This window comes from Artemia franciscana, chromosome 8 (genome assembly GCF_032884065.1).
Source record: "Artemia franciscana chromosome 8, ASM3288406v1, whole genome shotgun sequence".
Taxonomy (NCBI): Eukaryota; Metazoa; Arthropoda; class Branchiopoda; order Anostraca; family Artemiidae; genus Artemia; species Artemia franciscana.
The window spans coordinates 41,689,812-41,710,510 of record NC_088870.1 but is presented as its reverse complement, the minus strand read 5'-3'; the positions used below and the strand labels follow the sequence as shown (position 1 = coordinate 41,710,510).

The 20,699-nt window shown below is 34.7% G+C and overlaps 1 protein-coding gene and 1 pseudogene across 1 annotated transcript in view; one reads left to right on the top strand and one right to left on the bottom strand.

Annotated features, from left to right (window-relative positions):
* The window catches only part of LOC136030443 (uncharacterized), a 272,907-nt gene that overhangs the window by 134,283 nt on the left and 117,925 nt on the right, over window positions 1-20,699 (bottom strand). The window lies entirely within an intron of this gene.
* LOC136030441 (heat shock 70 kDa protein cognate 4-like) lies at window positions 3,281-7,621 on the top strand (annotated as a pseudogene).

The following is a 20,699-nucleotide window of genomic DNA, read 5'->3' as shown; positions in this document are numbered from 1 at the left end:
AAAAAATCCATATTCAGATCTATACCTTTGATTCTAATGATTGCCCTTGAGCTTTGTTGATGGTGATTGCTAATCGACCGTTCCCTGTGTCGCCGTCGTCATTTATATATCCCCCTGTGCCCCCCCCGGCGTCCCCGTTGTAGTTGTGTCCCTTTGTCCCTGTCGTCATTTGTATTCCCTGTGTCCCGGTCTGTAATTTCTCTTTGAGTGTCCCGGTGGTCATTTATATTCCTTGTGTCCCGGTGTCCCGGTAGTCATTTGTGTCCCGGTGTCCCGGTCTGTATATACATTCGTTTTTGAATTGGTCTTTTTTTTAGTTTTTAGTTTTTTACCTTTTTTTTAGTTTTTTTTTAGTTATACCTCATGATTCTAATGATTGCCCTTGAGCTTTGTTGATGGTGATTGCTAATCAAACATTCCCTGTGTCCGTCATTTATATTCCCTCCGGACACTCCGGTCGTCATTTATATTCCCTGTGTCCCGGTCGTCATTTGTGTCCCAGTGTCCCGGTCTGTATATACATTCGTTTTTGAATTGGTATATGATGAAATAAATTTTTGTGATTTTCCCCTTTTTTTCTTTTCAGTTTTGTTTTGGTTTTTACTTTATTTTAGTTTTTTTAGTTTTTTTCCTTTTTTCTTTTTAGTTTTTTTTGTAGTTTTTACCTTTTTAGTTTTTTTTTATTTTATTTTTTTAGTTTTGTTTTTCTCCTTTATTTTTCAGTTTTTTCCTTTTTTTTTTTTTTTATTTTTAATTTTTTTTAGATTTTAGCTTTTTTAGTTTTTTTTTATTAGTTTTTAGTTGTTTTTGTCTTTTTAGTTTTTTTGTAGTTTTTACCTTTTTTTCAGTTATTTTTTGTTTTTTTTTGTACTTATGTCCTGGTCGTCATTTATATTCCCTGTGTCCCGGTCGTTATTTGTGTCCCGGTGCTTTGTTGATGGTTATTGCTAATCGAACATTCCTTGTGTCCCGGTCGCTTTTTCTTTGAGTGTCCCGGTCGTCATTTATATTCCCTATGTCCCGGTGTCTCGGTCGTCATTTGTGTCCCGATGTCCCGGTCTGTAATTTTGTTGACAGTCGTTTTTGAATTGGTATATGATGAAATAAATTTTTGTGGTTTTCCCCTTTTTTTCTTTTCAGTTTTTTTTGGTTTTTACTTTTTTTTAGTTTTTTTAGTTTTTTTTCCTTTTTTCACACAGACAACTTATTTTTATATATATAGATAGATGAGAAAATAGCACAATGCACTATGAAAACGCACATGCATGCATATACACAAATCTATATATATAAAAATAAGTTGTTTGTTTGTGTGTTGACTGACGTCATGTTTGTGTGTCGACTGACGACATTATAAGGATTGAGCATTATGCCGTCATGAAGTTGTTTGTCGACTCACGTCATGTTTTTCGACTGACGAAATTACAGACCGGGACACCGGGACACAAATGACGACCGGGACACCGAGACACAGGGAATATAAATGACGACCGGTACACTCAAAGAGAAATTACAGACTGGGACACCGGAACACAAATAACGACCGGGACACAGGGAATATAAATGACGACCGGGACACAGGGACACAACTACAACGGGGACGCCGGGGGGCACAGGGGGATATATAAATGACGACCGGGACACAGGGAATGTTCGATTAGCAATCACCATCAACAAAGTTCAAGGGGAATCATTAGAATAATGAGGTATAGATCTGAATACGGATTGTTTTTCCCATGGACAACCGGGACACAAAATGACGACCGGGAAACAGGGAATATAAATGACGACCGGGACAATCAAAAAGAAATTACAGACCGGGACACCGGGACACAAATGACGACCGGGACACAGGGAATATAGATGACGAGGTATTAGGAGAGGTGAACCTCTCATATGCGTAATAATTTCTGTTGTTTTTAAGTTTTAGTGCTGCTCCTTACTTTCAGTTGAAAAAAAACTTCTTCACATTTTTTTTTCGTTGTTCTTTAAAAAATGCTAAAAAATCCTGCAACCCCTTCACGGAAATTTTCTTCCCCCATAACAAATTTCTCCATGGAAAGTTCCCCCCGTATTATCCCCTCCCCTCAAACCCTCCCCTCGCCAACCAAAAAATCCCCCTGAAAGCGTCTGTACACTTCTCAATAACCATTACTGTATGTAAACACTGGTCAAAGTTTGTAACTTGCAGCCCCTCCCCCGGGGATTGCGGGAGAGTAAGTCATCCCCAAAGACATAGTTATTAGGCTTTTCGACTATGCTGAATTAAATGGCTATCTTCGAATTTTGATACGGTGACTTTGGAGAAAAATGAGCGTGGAAGGGGGCGTAGTTGCCCTTCAATTTTTTTGCTCACTTAAAAAGGGCACTAGAACTTTTAATTTCCGTTATAATGAGCCCTCTCACGACAATCTAGGACCACTGGGTCATTGCGATCAACCCTGGGGGGGGGGAATCAACACAAAAACACAAAAAACAAACAAATAAACACGCATCCGTGATCTGCCTTGTGGCAAAAACATTCCACATTTTTGTTGATAGGAGCTGGAAACTTCTACAATACGGTTCTCTGATACGCTGAATCTGATGGTGTGATTTTCGTTAAGATTGTATGACTATTAAGGAGTATTTCCCCCTATTTTCTAAATAAGGCAAATTTTCTCAGGCTCGTAACTTTTGAAAGGTAATTCTAAACTTAATTAAACTTATATATTTAAAACCAGCATTAAATGTGAACTATTGTTATAAAAATTCCACTTTTTAGAGTTTCGGTTACTATTGAGCCGGGTCGCTCCTTACTGCACTTCGTTACCACGAACTGTTTGACTATACACAGTATTTTTAGCTCCACCTTAAAATTCGCCCCCAAAATTGAAGGTGATTCTGAAGTAAATCATCTCAAATGCAAACTTAGCTTTTTAGATTCGAATCTAAAACGGAATTACAGGTTGACAATATGATTACCTGGGAAAAAAATGAAATCACTATGAATCTCAAACCGGGGCATTTGATGGGTGTAAAGTAAAACTTAGTATTTGTGCTGCTGCATATTGTTCAGGATAGTGGAGCATTTATGTAAAGATGAATATGAAAAAAACGCTATGGTCAATATCGTCGACATTCTAGGACAACTGGATCGACACGATAACCCGTGGAAATAAAAAAAAACAAAAACAAAAAAAAAAGCAAATAAACACGCATTCATGATCTGTCTTCTGGCAAAAAATACAAAATTCCACATTTCTGTAGATAGGAGCTTGAAACTTCTACAGGTTTTCTAATACACTGAATCTGATGGTGTGAATTTCGTTAAAATTCTGTGACTTTTAGGGGGTGTTTCCCCCTATTTTCTAAAATAAGGCAGTTTTCTCAGACTCGAAACTTTTGATGGGTAAGATTAAACTTGATGAAACATATAAATTTAAAATCAGCAGTACAATGCGATTATTTTGATGTAACTATTGATATCAAAATTTCGTTTTTTTAGAGTTTTGGTTACTATTGAGCCGGGTCGCTCTTTACTACAGTTCGTTACCTACTGTTTAATATGATATCATCAAACAATTCTTGATTTTGAAGCTTTTTGCGGAAAGGAAATCCATCCTTTTCAGTTGCTACTGAAGTTATAAATGCATAATAATTTTCACCTAATAAAGATTTGTTGGTATATAATTTTCAGTACTTATGTAATAATTAAGAGATGTGGTTGATTTTTCAAGTTTTTCCTAAGAAACTGCATCCATGTGCTATTATAAAGCAATTCAGAAAGAAATATTAGAAATGATTACCCTGGTCGCCAACGACCAGGGTAATCGAACGACACCATCTTATGTGGCATTTACTGATACTGAATATCTGATTGGAGATGCTGCCAAAAACCGAGGAGCCATGAACCCTTTAAACACAGTTTTTGATGCCAAAAACTAATTGGTAGGAAATTTGAAGATTCTTCAGTTCAATCAGACATGAAACATTGGCCATTTAAGATAATCAGTACAGATGGCAGACCAAAAATTCAAGTTGAATTGAGAGGCGAGACAAAGGCTTTTATGCCGGAAGAGATCTCTTCAATGATTCTTAGTAAGATGAAAAATCACCGAGGCTTATATCGGAAAATCGGTCACTGACGCTGTTATCACTGCTTATTTCAATGATTCCCAAAGACAAGCTACAAAAGATGCTGGTTTCATTGCAGGATAGAATATTCTTCGCATCATTAATGAACCAACTGCCGCTGCGATTGCCTATGGCCTTGATAAAAAGGATGAAGCTGAAAAAAATGTACTCATTTTCGATCTTGGTGGTGGTACTTTTGATGTGAGCATTCTTACGATCGAGGAAGGAATCTTCGAAGTAAAATCTACGTCTGGGGATACACATTTGGGTGGTGAAGACTTTGACAACAGATTAGTGACCCACTTCTTGAAAGAGTTTAAGAGAAAGCTTAAAATGAATCTCTCAAATAATGCAAGAGCACTTAGAAGACTTAAGACCGCATGTGAAAGAGCGAAATGAACCTTGTCAACGGCTGCCCAAGCTGGTATCGACATAGACTCACTACATGAAGGCATCGACTTTTATACCTCGATTACAAATACTTGATTTGAAGAAATTTGTGCTGATTTGTTTAGAAGTACAATGGAACCAGTTGAAAGATCTCTCAGGGATGCTAAACTAGACAATGGAAGCATCCATGAGATTGTTCTTGTTGGAGGTTCAACCCGTATTCCGCGTGTGCAAAAACATCTACGAGACTTTTTTAATGGAAAAGAACTAAATAAGTCAATAAATCCTGATGAAGTAGTTGCTTATGGTGCTGCTATTCAGGCCGCCACTCTTAATGGTGACGAGTCCGAAGTAATTCAGGATCTCCTTTTGTTGGACGTGGCACCGCTTTCTCTTGGTATTGAAACAGCTGGAGGAGTGATGACTCCTTTGATAAAAAGAAACATGTGCATTCCTGCAAAGCAGACTCAGATTTTTACTACATATTCGGACAATCAGCCTGGAGTTTTGATTCAGGTTTATGAAGGAGAACGAACTATGACGAAAGATAATAAATATCTCGGCAAATGTGAGCTCACTGGAATTCCACTAGCCCCACGAGCTGTACATCAGGTCGAAGCTAACGGAATTTGAAATGTTAGCGCTGTTGAAAAATCTATGGGTAAATCAAGTAAGATCACGATCACTAATGACAAGAATCGTTTATCTAGGGATGAAATTGAGCGAATGGTCAATGATGCTGAGCACTACCGTACCGAGGATGAGAAACAAAGGGAGAAACTTTCAGCTAAGAATGCCCTTGAATCCTATTGTTTTTATATGAAACAGACTATCGAAGGCGAGGATATGAAAAACAAGATTAGTGATGGTGACCGCAGCACAGTCTTGGGTACCTGTAACGAGACTTTAAAATGGCTGGATGCCAATCAGTTGGCTGAGAAAGAGGAATTTGAAGACAAGCAAAAAGCAATTGAAAATATTTTTAAGCCCATAATAACAAAGCTTTATCAAGGGATTGGAAGTATGCCTGGAGAAAGGCTTGACCGACCCCAAGAATCTGGTGGACCAACAATAGAAGATGTTGATTAAGCCCCCACCAAAATATTCCATCCTCGCTGTAAAATTTCCCTGGAAAATTCTTCTGGACCTTTTCTCGTTTAAAAGAACACTTATCTTTTTTTATTTAATATGTGATCGTTTTTCAAGTCAAGAAAGAAATGGCTACCGCAAACCATCCGCACCAATGGGGCATCTTTTTTCTTTATTTCTATTTATTTCCATATTGGCCGAATAACATACTACATCTCCTTCCACTACTTTTGAGACGTGACTGATAGGGATCGCCTATTGTTCCTTGTGATAGCTGCTGTTTCTCGTCTATTTATATTCTAGCACTAGCCACCAAGAAAGCCTTTATATTTCTTGCTGACTAGGGTATAACTTAAAGGAGTACCTAGTTAGAAGATTGCATTTCAATCTTTTTTTAATATTGGTCCGTCTTTACTGTCATAGTTTGAAAAGATATTAGTTTGTGGAAATAAAAGAGAACCATCTATGACAGTATTTGGGGCTCATGACGGACATGTCAACTGGACTTGTGTGCAAAACTGGGCGAAGCTCAGACGGTGTGTAACTCGATGCAAAATCGAAAGTTCTAGTGGGCTTTTTAAAATCCTAAAGTGAATAGATTAGGGTAAAATAATTTACAGAAAAACTGCATTTGTTGGTGTCCTTTCCGGATTATTTTCTATATGACGTCATGATACCGTGCTAACGTCCCAGTATAAAGCGTTAAAATCAATAGTTTTAAAATACTTATTTGCTCTTTGCCAATTTCCAGCTAAAAAAAGGCTGAAAGTTTTTATCATTTGGGTTTTAAATAATATAGAGATAATCCTCATTTGGAATGGTGCCGCTCCGTCAAAACCTTACATGAAATAGTTTTACTTGCTCAAAAGTTTGGGGATCTTGCTCTTTAACATATGGCAACACGGAAGATGATTTGTGGGCGGAGGGATGGGGAGAATCAAGTTTTCTAAACAACAAAATAAGTTCATATTAGTTAAGAAAAAACATATGAGAGCATAGAAACATTAGAAATGTTTAGGTTTTTAATTCTATTTGGCACAATGGTGTCTGAGGTTACAGGTTACAGTGTTGTCACTTATAAAGACTGAGCTATGGCCTGTTGTAACAGAAAGTCTCAAAACACGCTTTGGAAAAGAACTGTATAATGATGAAAAACTTCCATTTAACGTCAATTTAATATAGTAACTATTATGTCAGGTAAATGTAATAATATGAAGTTCATTACAAAACTAAATTTATGGAATTTCAAAGAGAACCTGGAATCCCCTCAAAATGGGTTAAGATCATAACCAATAGCACACCATTGGAATCGTCATTATCAAAAGCCCTGCAGAGAAGGATTACGGTATCCCTCCTTGAAGAACAAGAAAATCACATTCGGTATGGGCTATACCCTACTGATATGTCTCCCTGCCCTCCTTTCTTTTATCCCAGGGGTAATCTTATCAAATGAATAGTCAAAGCCACTAAAAATCAAATTTGGTCAAAAGGGTCAAAATGGCAATAGATATTAATTCTAAGATAACCAATCAATGTGCTATGGTCTAAAACTCTAAACCCATAAAAAGAGTTTTAATACCCCCAATCTTCCAAAATTAATCTGAGTACGCTGATCAAGCTCTACAGTATAAGGAATTCAGTTCAGTTAACTCGGGTTTAGTAAAAAAATTATAAATATATATATATATACATTATATTGATTTTAAAAATGGATGTAAAATCTTAAGCCAAAAATTGATATCAAGAGGTTTTTCTGCAAATAAATTAACTTGGCAATTTTAAAAAATTTAGTTTTCATTATAACGAACTTTTAAATAAATATCAAAAGAATTATCTAGAAATACTTAAAGAAATTTTTATCTAATTTCGGAGGTTCGAGAAATGTTGTCACAGCGCCATTTATTTTGAATTGTGTTTCTAATTGAGCGGATTTTTTAAAAAATTAGCCACATGGTAAAGATGAATTCTATAATTGTTTAGTTCATTCAGGTTTTTTGCAATGTGTTAATATTTGTGATTTGGTAAAATTTATAATATTTAGTTTACCTACTGTTGCTAAAGGGAGGGATATATTAACAGGATAAGCTTGTTTTGGCTTTACTTGGTTGTTTTACATTTGCTGGGTTTTTTTTCTTTCATAGGCATGTATTTTGGGGGTGATACCTGACGCGGGGATGCCATGGATATTCTGTGGTAGCCACAACACTGTGCTGGGTAGAGAATTTAGAGTGGCAAAACCCTATATAGGGTTTAAAACATGTTTATAGAAATCATATATTATTGTCGTGTCATTTATTTAAAACGGCTTTGGAGACATTTATTAAATAAAACAAAACAAGTCAGTTTTTTAACTGAAACTAAGAAGCAACATTAATACTCAAAACAAACATAAATCATTCCGTGTATGAAGGGTTACTCCCTCTTCAATATCTTGCTCCTTATACTAAAGTTGTTAGCACTTTTAAAAAAGCTCCCTATTCTAATTATGTGGCCCCTGTGTTTCAGTGGTCGTTCTTAAAAAATTGGGACAAACAGTCAAACTTTAGCGTGAAGAGCAAGAAATTGACGAGGGGGCAACCCTTCATATACGGAATAATTTTTGTTTGTTTTGATTTTTGATGTCGCTCCTTACTTTCAACCAAAAAACCGTTGTTTTTTTAATTTCTGATCGTTTTTCAAACAATGCCAGTAAATCTGGCACACCCTCCATGAAATATACCCCTCGCTCATGGGAAACCTTCGTAGAAATTTAACCCAATGTAAAGTGCATCCCCCCTCCTGTCAAATTCCCTCCAGACAGTTCTATCCTCGCTGAAAATTTCCCCTCTTAAAATTTCTTGCGGACGTTTCAGCCTGAAAAATTCTCCTTAGCATACTTTCATTTGAAAAAATACTTTCATTTCTAATCGGTTCCCCGATCACTCTTGAAATACCCCCTGTCGTAAACAAAATTTCCCAGAAATTCAAATACGTCGAAAATAGCCCCCAGATAACTCCTCCGGAGCACCTCCACTCAGATTGAGTTAGAAAAGAGAATGTAAGACAATTATAAGAATTTCGTAAAGGAATTCTATCCAATCTCCCACAGTGTAAAATTTCCCACCTTCTTCCGATCTTCTAGGACCATTATTTCGATACGATCACCCCTGGAGAGAAAAAAAAAACGAAGACAAATAAACACGCATCAGTGATCTTTCTTCTGGCAAAAACAGCAAAATTCCACATTTTTGTATATAGGAGCTTGAAACTTCTACTGTAGAGTTCTCTGGTGTGCTGAATTGATGGTGTGATTTTCTTTAAGATTCCTTGGATTTTAGGGGGCAATTTATCTCAGGCTCGAAACTTTTGTTGGGTAATACTAAACTTGATGAGTCTTATATATTTAGAATCAGCACAATAAGCCCATTCTTTTGGTGCATCTATTGACATCAAAAGTTGCGTTTTAAAGTTTCGATCACTATTGAGCCGAATCGCTCATTATTTAAAGTTCGTAACCACGAACGGTTTGATTATAGCCGATGAATTTGTGATGAAGTTCATAATAAGTTACAATTTATAAAACTGTACTGATTTGCCGAACATTTTCAGGCTCTGTAGATTAAGAAATATGTATTTTGTCAAATTTTGAAAAATGTTTGTAAGAATCGTAGTTATTGTCGAATCATTTATTTAAAACGGCTTTTGAGACCTTCAATGCAAATTGAAACAATCTACCTAGTATTGCTATTTGTTAAAGCCGATGAATATGTCGACATTTTTCTGTTGCTCAGGAAATTATTCTTATCTTAATAAGTTCTAAGCCTATCTCTGATCCTATGTCCTATAAAATGACAAATAAATTAGACATGACGTTTTAATTGATCCGGAAGAGAGATGGGGGAACGAGTTACAGCTGTTAACACCTGCTTTATCTTCTTTATAAAGCCCATATGACTAATTCTTGAATAAAGTGATAAGGTCAGGGGATGAGTGTTTCCCCTGTCAATCAGGAGTAGTGTTTTCACTTTTGTCAAAATTTTCTATGAATAGAAGGAGGATAAGAGTAACTAGGAAAAATTCTTTTTTTAAATCGAATCATTACCATCATATAGTCTAAAGCTAATCATTATCTATTTAATAGTTCATACAAGTTTTTCTATTGGGGGGGGGACTTGCTCCCAACCTGAAACTATTTGAAAATAATTTATTCTTTCCCTAGCCCCTGAAACAGCCAAAAAATCTAACCCGAGCTGTCATTAAAAAGCGCCTCACCCTAGTAATAACTGAAACTCTAAAAAATAAAATGTTTATATTAATAAACAAATAAAAGAATGAGATCAGTGGGTGGATGATAAATCCTTTGAGCTTTCCCATCTAGAGTAGTGCTTTGACTTCAATTAATATCTTTAAATGCACCATTCTATCTCGGTAGGGCATATATTATTCCAAGTACCTAGTACCTTTTTGAAGTGACCAAAAAAATTAGCAGGCGCCTAGACCCCTCCCATCCTCATTTTTTCCCAAAGTAACCGGATCAAAATTCTGAATTAGTAATTTTGTTCAGCATAGTCGAAAAACCTAATAATTATGTCTTTCGGAACGACTTGAATCCCCCACAGTCCCCGGGGGAGGGGCTGCAAGCTACAAACTTTGACCATTGTCAAACAGTTCGTGGTAACGAACTCTAGTAAGGAGCGACCCGGCTCAATAGTAAGCGAAACTCTAAAAAAACGGAATTTTGATACCAATATTTACATCAACGGAATCGCATTTTAATGCTGATTTTGAATATATAAGTTTCATCAAGATCAGTTAACCCATCAAAAGTTACGAACCTGAGAAAATTTGCCTCATTTTAGAAAATAGGGGTAAACACCCGCTAAAAGTCATACAATCTTAACGAAAATCATATCATCAGATTCAGCGTATCAGAAAACCTTATTATGGAAGTTTCAAGCGCATATCTACAAAAATGTGGAATTTTGCATTTCTTGCCAGAAGACAGATCACGCATTTGTTTTTTTTGTTTTTGTTGTTTTTTTCTTCCCAGGGGTGATCGTATCGACTGAGTGGTCCTAGAATGTCGCAAGAGGGCTCATTCTAGCGGGAATTAAAAGATCTAGTGCCCTTTTTAAGTGACCAAAAATTGGAGGGCACCTAGGCCCCTTCCCACGCTCATTTTTTCCCAAAGTCACCGGATCAAAATTCTGAGATTGGCATTTTATTCACCATAGTTGAAAAACCACAATAACTATGTCGTTAGGGACGACTTACTCCCCCGCAGTCCCCGTGGAAGGGGCTGCAAGCTCCAAACTTTGATCTGTGTTTACGTATAGTAATGGTTACTGGGAAGTGAACAGACGTTTTCAGGGGGATTTTTTGGTTTAGGGGGGAGAGTTGAGGGGAGGAATACGTGGGAAGATATTTCCAAGGAGGAACTTCTCATGGTAGAAGAGAATTTCAATGCAGGGGGCGCAGGATTTTCTAGCACTATTTGAAAAAACATTGAAAAATAAATATGAAAAGTTTTTTTCTACTGAAAGTAAGGAGCAGCATTAAAACTTAAAACGAACAAAACCGTTTATTCTACGGCCTTTGTGATTCAGAGGGTTGTGATTAAGCTTTAGTGTAAAGAGCAAGGTATCGACGAGGGTTGAACCCCCTCATATACGCAAAAAAACATACGAATATAGAAGTTCGTTACATAAGTTAATTCGTAAGTTATGTATGATTTTTACCAATGAAAACGTTTGAAAACAATTAAAAGTTCTAGTTGCCTTTTTAAGTAATCAAAAAATTGGAGGGGAACTAGGCCCCCTCTCTCACTCCTTTTTTCTCAAAAATCTTCCAATTAATTGCAATTACTTAATATGCAAATTTTGTTTTAATTATTTATGTGCGGAGAGCCAAGATCAAAACATGCATTAATTCAAAAACGTCCAGAAATTAAATAAAAATAAAACAAGTTTTTAAAATGAAAGTAAGGAGCAACATTAAAACTTAAAACGAACAGAAATTACTCCGTATATGAAAGGGGCTTTTCCTCCTCAACGCCCCGCTCTTTAAGCTAAAGTTTCTTACTGTTTTAAACAGTAGAGTTAAGAGAAATAGTCAAACGTTAGCGTCAAGAGTGAAGCGTTGAGGATGGGACAACCCCTTTCATATACGGAGTAATTTCTGTTCGTTTTAAGTTTTAATGTTGCTCCTTACTTTCATTTTAAGAAAACTTGTTTTTTTAATTAAATTGCCAAAAGATCAGCAGCGATAGCAAAAAAAGAAAGAAAATAACGGTAATAACCATGGTTACTGAAAAAAAAAACTGACAAAAGTAGACTGACTCTTGAATCTGTAATAATATTAATTCCTAAAAGTCTCAGTTAACGTCAAAAAAAGAGAAAAAAATTTAATATAAATTATATAATATATACTTATATATTTTTCATATACACATGCATAAATAAGTGTATGCAGAAAACATACATTTTGTTTTCAAATAATCATAAATGACGCTCTAGCCACTAGAAGGACTAGGGGGCGTTAGCCCTACTCCTTTTAATGGTAATTTCTTTGTTTTTTTAGATTTGAGTTGATTATTTATTGTAATTTCTATTCGGCTTGGGTCTACTTTATTCATTGATACTAATTTCTACTCATTTTAAAATTGAAATGCAATTTGACAGTATTTCTGCCCTTCTTCAGCCCAGTGTAGCTTTTGATTTCTTTTGAAAAAAATTATTTGAAAAGAAACTTTTCTTAAAATAATTTAATAAAAACACATTTTTTCAACTGAAAGTAAGGAGCAACATTAAAACTTAAAAGGAATAGAAATTATTACGTTTATAAAGGGGGTCACCCCTCCTTAACACCTCACTCTTTACACTAAACCTTTTAAGTACTTTCAAATGAAGTTTTGTTGCTCTAATTAAATGACCTTTGGGTTTCAGGAGTCGTTCTTAAGGAATTCGGATTCAAACTTTAGCGTAAAGAGCGGGGTGTTGATGAGGGGGCAACCCCTTGCATATATATAATAATTTCTGTTCGTTTCAAGATTTAATGCTGCCCTTCACTTTTAGCTGAAAAAACCTGTTTTTCGTTTAATTTCTGATCATTTATAAATAATGACAAGAAATCTGGCTGCATCTCCACGGAGGAATCCCCCGAACCCCCGAAATTATCCTTTAATTATCCCCCGAAACTCAATCCCGGTGAAAATTTACCTCAGACAATTATCCTTAACATCTCCACGCGTAAAATTGAGACGAAAAAGAGAAAGCAAGACAATAAAACAATTTTGTACAGAAATTGTGGAAAATTCCACCCTATAAAATATCCTCTGAAAAAATTACCCCCTTGGAACTTCTCTCCCATGAAAAATTCTCCCATGGAGAAACTTCCCAGCAGAAAATTTATCCCACCACCCGAAAATGTATGCATACTTCCCAATAACAGATACTATGCGAAAAAAATTGACGAATTTTATAACTTAAAGACCTTTCTCGTAGGGTCTTAGGGGATTCATGTTATATCTAAGGATATAGTTATTGAGCCCTCTCAACTACGATGAATATAATAGCTATCTAGAAATTTTGATCAGACGATTTTGGGAAAAAAGGGCAGGGGAGGGGGCCTAGTAGCGCTCGATTTTTTTGGTCATTAAAAAAGGGCACTATACCTTTTAATTTCTGTTCGAATGAGTCCCCTCCCAATATTCTAGGACCACTAGGTTGATGCGATCACCCTTAGGAGAAGTAAACAAAGAATGAATATTCTGATTAAGAGTTAATTTTGACTCTATTTGTATTTTGGACACAATTACACAATATATTTTTAAGCAATATTTTCGCTATAAGATTTTAAGTGAAAGAGAAAGGTGAACAGGTAATACCCCTAAACGTTTCTGAAATAATATAGATACACTTTTTTCACAACCTCGATGTGCACATCGAGTCTTTTGATTTGTCTTTTGATTTGATTCATCATCCCCATCAAAAAGCCCTGAAGGATCTGTTATCCTTCACCGCTCCAGACATACTGCTGTTACACCCTTTTGTCAATCTGCCTGTACAGTGTATGCTGATTTTGTTCGACATGCCCTTTAATATGCCCTGAAAGTTTCAACTTAATACCCTTAGCTGTTCTTGGGCGATTGCAGATACGTCTTTTTGACAACCCAGATGCACATAGTGTCTTTTGGTTTAGTTCAACATCTCCCTCAACGTTCCCTGAAAGAATGAATCTTTATTGAATCCTTATACCCTTACCCTTTTCAGACACCGAGGATCAAACATGTCCTCCTTCTCTATAATAAAACCCACATATAAACAATGGACAACATGCACAATTTACCACTATGCCCTGTAGGCATAGTTACCAGATTTTTCGAATATCATTATCGAAATGGTATCCTCGAAGTTTGGGTCAGAAGGCTTTTAGGGCTGAGGGGGGTTGGCAACTAAAAAAAGGATACGAGAGAGACGAATTACCCTCCAATCATTTTTTACTGTTAAATACAGGACCAAAATTTCTAAGTTCCTATTGACTAAGCCCCTCTGAAATATCATAAGCACTCTTCCATACAAAATTAAGTTACGAAAAGAAATAATAAGATAGATAATATATTAAAGCCACAAGGCTATTTACTTTGGCATTACTATTGCGTTGCCTGTGAGTAGTGGGCTTAGAAACTTAATTTCTTCTTATTCTTTTACAAAAAGAAACTTTGGCTATGTATCAAAATTAATATCTATAAAATTGGAATCGTGTTGAAATTGAAAATACCTTTTTTTAACGCTTTCGCTTAATACAAAAAACAAAACAATGAAGCCCAAAAATACGCCCTAAAATTCTGGTTGAAAGATTCTTACTGGCCCATTGAATAACATTTTTCTATGAATATTACTAAATATAAGCTTCATGGCAATGGTGTTTTAGTATCATAAGAGAAGGAGGGTTAAGTACAATTTTTTAGATGAATATGTGGTACAACTGACAAAAATGGGATTTTACCCTAAAAATTTCATAGTTTTGAAACATTAAAAATAGAAATGTTAGAAAATAGAAGTTTTTCAGGCAAGAATACACACTTAAGATAGTTCCGAGGGGGGGGGTGAAGTATTTTTTTTATCTCCTTGGTATTTCAATGAGCATGAGAAATTGGTTCATCTTGTATTGGAAATCAAAGATTCATCTTCGTTTCAATACGAAATCTTTGGCATTACCCAACTTTTCTGTTCGTTTCAGTAAACCACCATTTTAATAAAAAACAAAAGAATAAAAAGTGCATATAATTATTTAGGTTTTCTCTAGTCTTCCTTCATCTTCCCAATGCAAAACAAGATAACGAACATATGAACATTACCAGGACAAGAGAATGACAGTTCTCACGACAAATATTTGAATATACTTGAACATAGTTTTCCATAGGAAGACATATTTTTTGCCTTCTTTAAAAATAGCTCTGTGTTGCACTTCTATGATTTTTTTTCAAAATATTTTTTCCCCTGAGATTTGACGAAAGCTATCAGATATATAATGCTCTGATTTTGTGAAGGGCAGGGGCGATCCTCCCGCATTTTTATGGGGGAGGGGTAAGATGGGTCCATATCCGGATAGTCAAGGGGAATATGATATATATAAAAAATATCAACATTATTGGGGGGCAACTGCCTTCCTTAGCCCCCCCCCCCCCCCACCCAAACGATGTCCTGGTGAAGGAAAGTAAATTTCAACAAAGAGTAGAGAACGAGGAATGTTTAAGCATAAATTGAATCATAGAAGAAGTCAAACTGAAAATAACAAAAATTACAACCTATGAAGATATCAAACGTAAAAGCAAACACAAATGGGGCAACCTTTCCTAGTCCTCCTTTTATAAAGACTGAGTGCCGTCTGTGCTACACTGAAAACAACTCGTGTTTTAACATGTTCCCCCCTTTTCTTTTTTTTTTTACCAAAAGTCAAAACACGAAGAGTATTCTGAGAGAATTTCTGAGGCATGTATTTTTGTTTTATCATTGTAAAATAAAATATATTTTCATCAATATGTTTATTCGTTTTTCTATAATTAAGTCTTATTAGGGGTGAACAACAACACTGAATTTTCGGGGTTTAACTGTCAATAGGAGATTTATCAGGTAGTATTATCCAGAGGGGGAATAAATTCAAAACTCAGGAAGTATTGTCACCGCAAGGAGGGTAAATTACAATCAAAGCCAGCCATTTATATTCTTTTCTCATTGTTTTGAGAAAATAATCAATCTATTGCACAAGGATTAAATAAGTATATTACAAATAAAGTTATTTGTTGAAATTTATTTAATAATATTCTTCATAGTCAAATTTGAAGCATTAGTCAATCAGGATTTAAAAGGACATGGCTATTTTCTCTCTCAAACAAGAAATAAGGCGATTGGTTGCGACAATATGCGACAATAATAATAATAATAATAATAATTAATAACAATTTATTGTTACCCTCTGCATACAACACAAATGCACTAAAGAGGAGTGTATAAAAAATGAAAAGAAAAACGAAAAGGGCACAGAAAAAAAAGAACACGCACAATTTTTGACAACTTCAGACACTTTAGAACACCTTTTTAGTAAAAATAAAATATCCTCCAATCAGCTACCAAAGGGTTCTCCTTATTAAATTTTGTAATTCTAATGAAGTGTTGTGGGAAGTGCGGGTACTTGAGTTGCCTGTCCTCGGCAGTTTAAGGCCTATTGGCCGGTCGGTACCAATACGGCTCCTCAAACTCACTCAAGCTGGCGACGCTAGGCACTTGATAGAAGGCAAGTCAGACGAAAATCGATAATTCTGTTGCAGCGGTCAGCAAATCTACGTGACAGTTCGTCCATTTTCTGACAAATCTCAAAAATACCATACAGTCGCGAAATATAACTATTAAGAGTCCAAATAGGGATACAAAGGAAATACTTGAAGAACCTAAAGAACAGCGATCGGATTTGATTTTTATCAGATGCAGAGAAAAATTTACTTCACAAAACAAACCAGTGGAAATAAAAGCATATTTTTTTTTTTAACACAAAATTACAGGACAGTAGTCTCTCCTTTTTCCTATAGTCAAACCACAGAGGAATTACACATATTACACTACAGACAGGAGAGGGTTTTTGCGCTCTCCTTACACATTTTCTTCCATGCCCTCGGCAAAGGACTTGAAGGTATTTGAAGCAGGCCAAACCGGTTGTTTAGGTCTGCTAATTTATTAATTGACTGCAACTGGACAGCTTATCTTATTAGCTGCTTACCTTTCTCTCATTGCGATGTTTTTGATATAGTGCCTAGTATCTATTCGGGTAATAAATCTGTGAGTAAAACGCATAAGCAAAAGCCACAGCCTCTGGGACGTATCCGGGATTTTTTTTGGGGGGGATTTACAAATTACTAAAAAAACGATCAAAATGTGTTTGTATGATCTTTTGCCACTTTTTTACGAGCCGGTCAAAATTTCGAGGGGGGAGGGGGCTCAAACTTGCAACCCCCCTCCCCTGGATGTAGCCTTGTACAGCATCCCAGAGATTGTTTTCATTAGATTCTTATTACATTAAAATAAGAAACAGCAGTGCATGAATTGTCCTTTGTATGGAGTTTTTGGATGGTTAAACAGTTTATCCATCTGGTGAATATACTATATTATATTCACTATATCCTATATTATATTCACTATATCCTATATAATATAGGATATAGTGATTCTCAGGTGCTTCTAAACACTAGAAAATTACTGAATCTTACCTGATATATAATTGAAATTCCTCCATGTTTAATAGCAGCTAATTGAAAAAAACGACATTATTCGAATGGTATATTTTTTTTTTTTTTTTTTTTTTTTTTTTTTTTTTTTTTTTTTAATTATTCGAATGGTATAAATATTCTTCCATATTTAATTCCCCAAATTTTAGTAACAGCTTATTAAAAAAAAAGTATATACTGGATCGATAATTTTATTACTCAAATACATCGATTACAACGAAAATAAATACAAGCACAAGTTAAAAACAACGGCAATACTCGATTTGAGACTTCGAAAATTTTGCACTCCTCAAATTAAAGACAGACTTTACCAAACTTGGATTTTTTTACTAGCGTACGAGAAATGAAAGCAAATTAAATGGTAACTAGTCACTTCCAAAAATTTATTTTGTTCCTTCATGAACATTAAAGTAAGTTGAAAATTACGAAAAGTACTAAATAAATTTGATCTAAAACTATTTACTGAAATATACTATTTACAACTATTAAATCACTTAATACTTACAAATATTAACTTCCGAGCATTTGAAGCCAAAACTACCCAAAATCAGCAGATACAACGTAAAGCACATCCCTTTTATTTGTTTCACCTTAAATTCAATGATCACACATAAAGAATTGTTATTGTCCAAGCCCATGTGATATGAAGGCTAGTGGCACAAGCCCTCTAAATCTACACAACTGGTATTACCCTACAATTCCCTAAATAGGTCATACAGGCAAGGACACATCCATAATCTTTGTCCGGGAAGGGGGAAGGGGGGAGGAGAAAAGTATTTGTAAAAACACATCAAAAATTTGTTTATACGGACTTTTGTTACGTTTTCACGAGTCAGATTTTTTTGGGATGTGGGGAGGAAGCGGGCGGGGGGGGGGGTTCAAACCCCGCATATGACTTTACATGTAAATTGGATTTTTTTTTCGTTGTTTAAGCTTAAGCGTTGTTTAAGCCTAAATTACATTCCTATAAACGTACAAATTGTTGTTTGCTGGTTTTGATGTTAAACAAAACTGAAGAATTTGAAATAGAAGCTGCTGCAGTTTTAAAAACTGAGCAACATAACGATAGGTTAAAGAATTTGACATAGACGAAAAATAAATTTTGAGTGGTTTTGTACTATTTGGGGATTTGAGATTCCATCTAGCGATTTCAAATTATGTATATAAATATGTTTATATATTTTAGTTTAAAAATACATTTCTAAACATAGCGAATCTTTCTAATATAGAAAAAATATCTCAAAACAATCAAATTTCTAGGGTTTCTTCTTAAAAAAAAGAAAAAGAAAAACAAAGACCCTTTCACACCTTCTTCATCCCCAAAAATCCATTTTAATTGTATTAGTTGACACGTGTTATTATATTAGTTGTTGGTGCGATTAGTCGACACAAAGTGTCAGCAAAAATGTCCAGCAGAAATGTCCCAAAAAGTTCGTCTTTGTTTTTTCAAAGAGGGGAAATTTATTCCAGCTAAGAATAACTGGGACATAAAACATAGAACTGTAGTCAAATATAAAACATTTTTATCGATATAGGCACATCTGTAAACTTGAATTCATAAATACATTTATAGAAATAAGTTATAAATCCCTAAAAGAAAGTCTCAAATCCCTAAAAGAAAGTACAAAAAATATTTCTTTCCTTTTTGCTTTCGTTTCTTTCAAAAATTTTATTTGTTCAAATTCTTGCATTTGGGGAGAGGAAATATTGATCAGCGTATACCACTGGAAATTCATTCCAGTCCAAATGTGGAATAAACATCCAGAAGAAACGCCCAGAGAAGGTTGCTTTTTGGTTTCTTCAAGAGAAGTTTCAATCGTTAAAGTTTATGGTTTCCAAGATTAGTGGCCTGTCGTTATTATTAATGAAGTTTGTTCATTACTATAAAACAAGTGCTTAATTTAATATTTTTGAAATTTGCGATCATCATACTTTCGCCAGCAAAATTGTTTTAAATGAACTTAAATTGAAGAAGAAAAAATTTTCAAAAGCAATAATGTGCTTGCTCGTATTATAAAAGTATGTTATTAATAAGATACAAATAAAAAGATAAAGGATTAAATGTCCTCCAGGGCCATTGATACCCCTTATCTAAGAGGGCATGTGCAAATAGAATTTAATAATAAACTAAACAGTTGAAGTAAATCAACAAAATTAAAGCACGTGCTTCTCTAAAGAAATAACAAGTCGAGGGCAAAGTAGAGCAACAAGAACTAAAATACGATAATGACAAAATAACAACCTCAGGGAAGGCTAAAATACCTCAACAAAAACACCAGGAGACCAATTAGGATACAAAATTGTTGTTAAATAAATTAATTTTAGTAAATAAATTAATCAAATTCAAGTAATGAGAATGTTTCTATCCTCAAATGTAAGGATATTAAGACCTCAAAATGTATAGACCAACTAAAACTAAAATACATTGAGGGCGAAATAAAAACCTCAGGAAAGGATAAAATACCTCAGCAAAAACATCAGGGAGCACATATACAAGAGCATGAAGGAGGATAAAGTTTTTGTTAATTTTTTAAATAAACTGATTTTAGTAAATAAAATAGCCATGTTTAAGTAATAATAATATATATATATCCTCATATGTAGGTATATAAAGACCTCAAAATATTCAACACTTCTCTTCTCAAACACTAGTGCTTTCTAAGCGTTTTAGCCTATTGATGTAAATGTTTTAAAGACAGTTAGAGTTAATTTAGCCTATCTGTAGCGAAAAAAAGAGAAAATGTAGTACAATCTTTATATGCAATTGATACAACAATACTTGGAAATTTTTACTAAACACAAATAATTTGCTTTAATTTCGAAAGAATTTGCATACTTCATTGTGCAGAGATGCACAATCATACTTCTTAACTTAAAACATAAAAATTTTTGAGGAGAGACCAAAGAGCTGCGAACACTAAAATTTCATCCACAAAAATCATAAAACAACTTAAGATTTCATATTCCTTTGATTTGTGTAAATATTGGAGTTAAAATACTGTTAGTTTTCATTGATTTGCCGTCAACTTTCATTGACTTTCGGAAAATCCCAGTCTTATGGTTAATAATTTTAAGATATAATATCAAAAGGTTCGTGTAATAGGTAAGAACCACGTGTTTTTCAAAGTTAAAATAAATATTTTATTGTGTAATACTTTTGCTTTGTTAAATATTGAGCCTGAAATACTATTAGTTTCATATATACCTCTCAACTTCATATGTAATGGCTAATTTTTCTTTTAAAATTAATTATCCCTTTGAAATATTGAAGTTGAAATACTATTATTTTTCATACAGTTTGGTAAGCTTCCAGGCATATGTATTAACCCTCAAGTTTACATGTAAT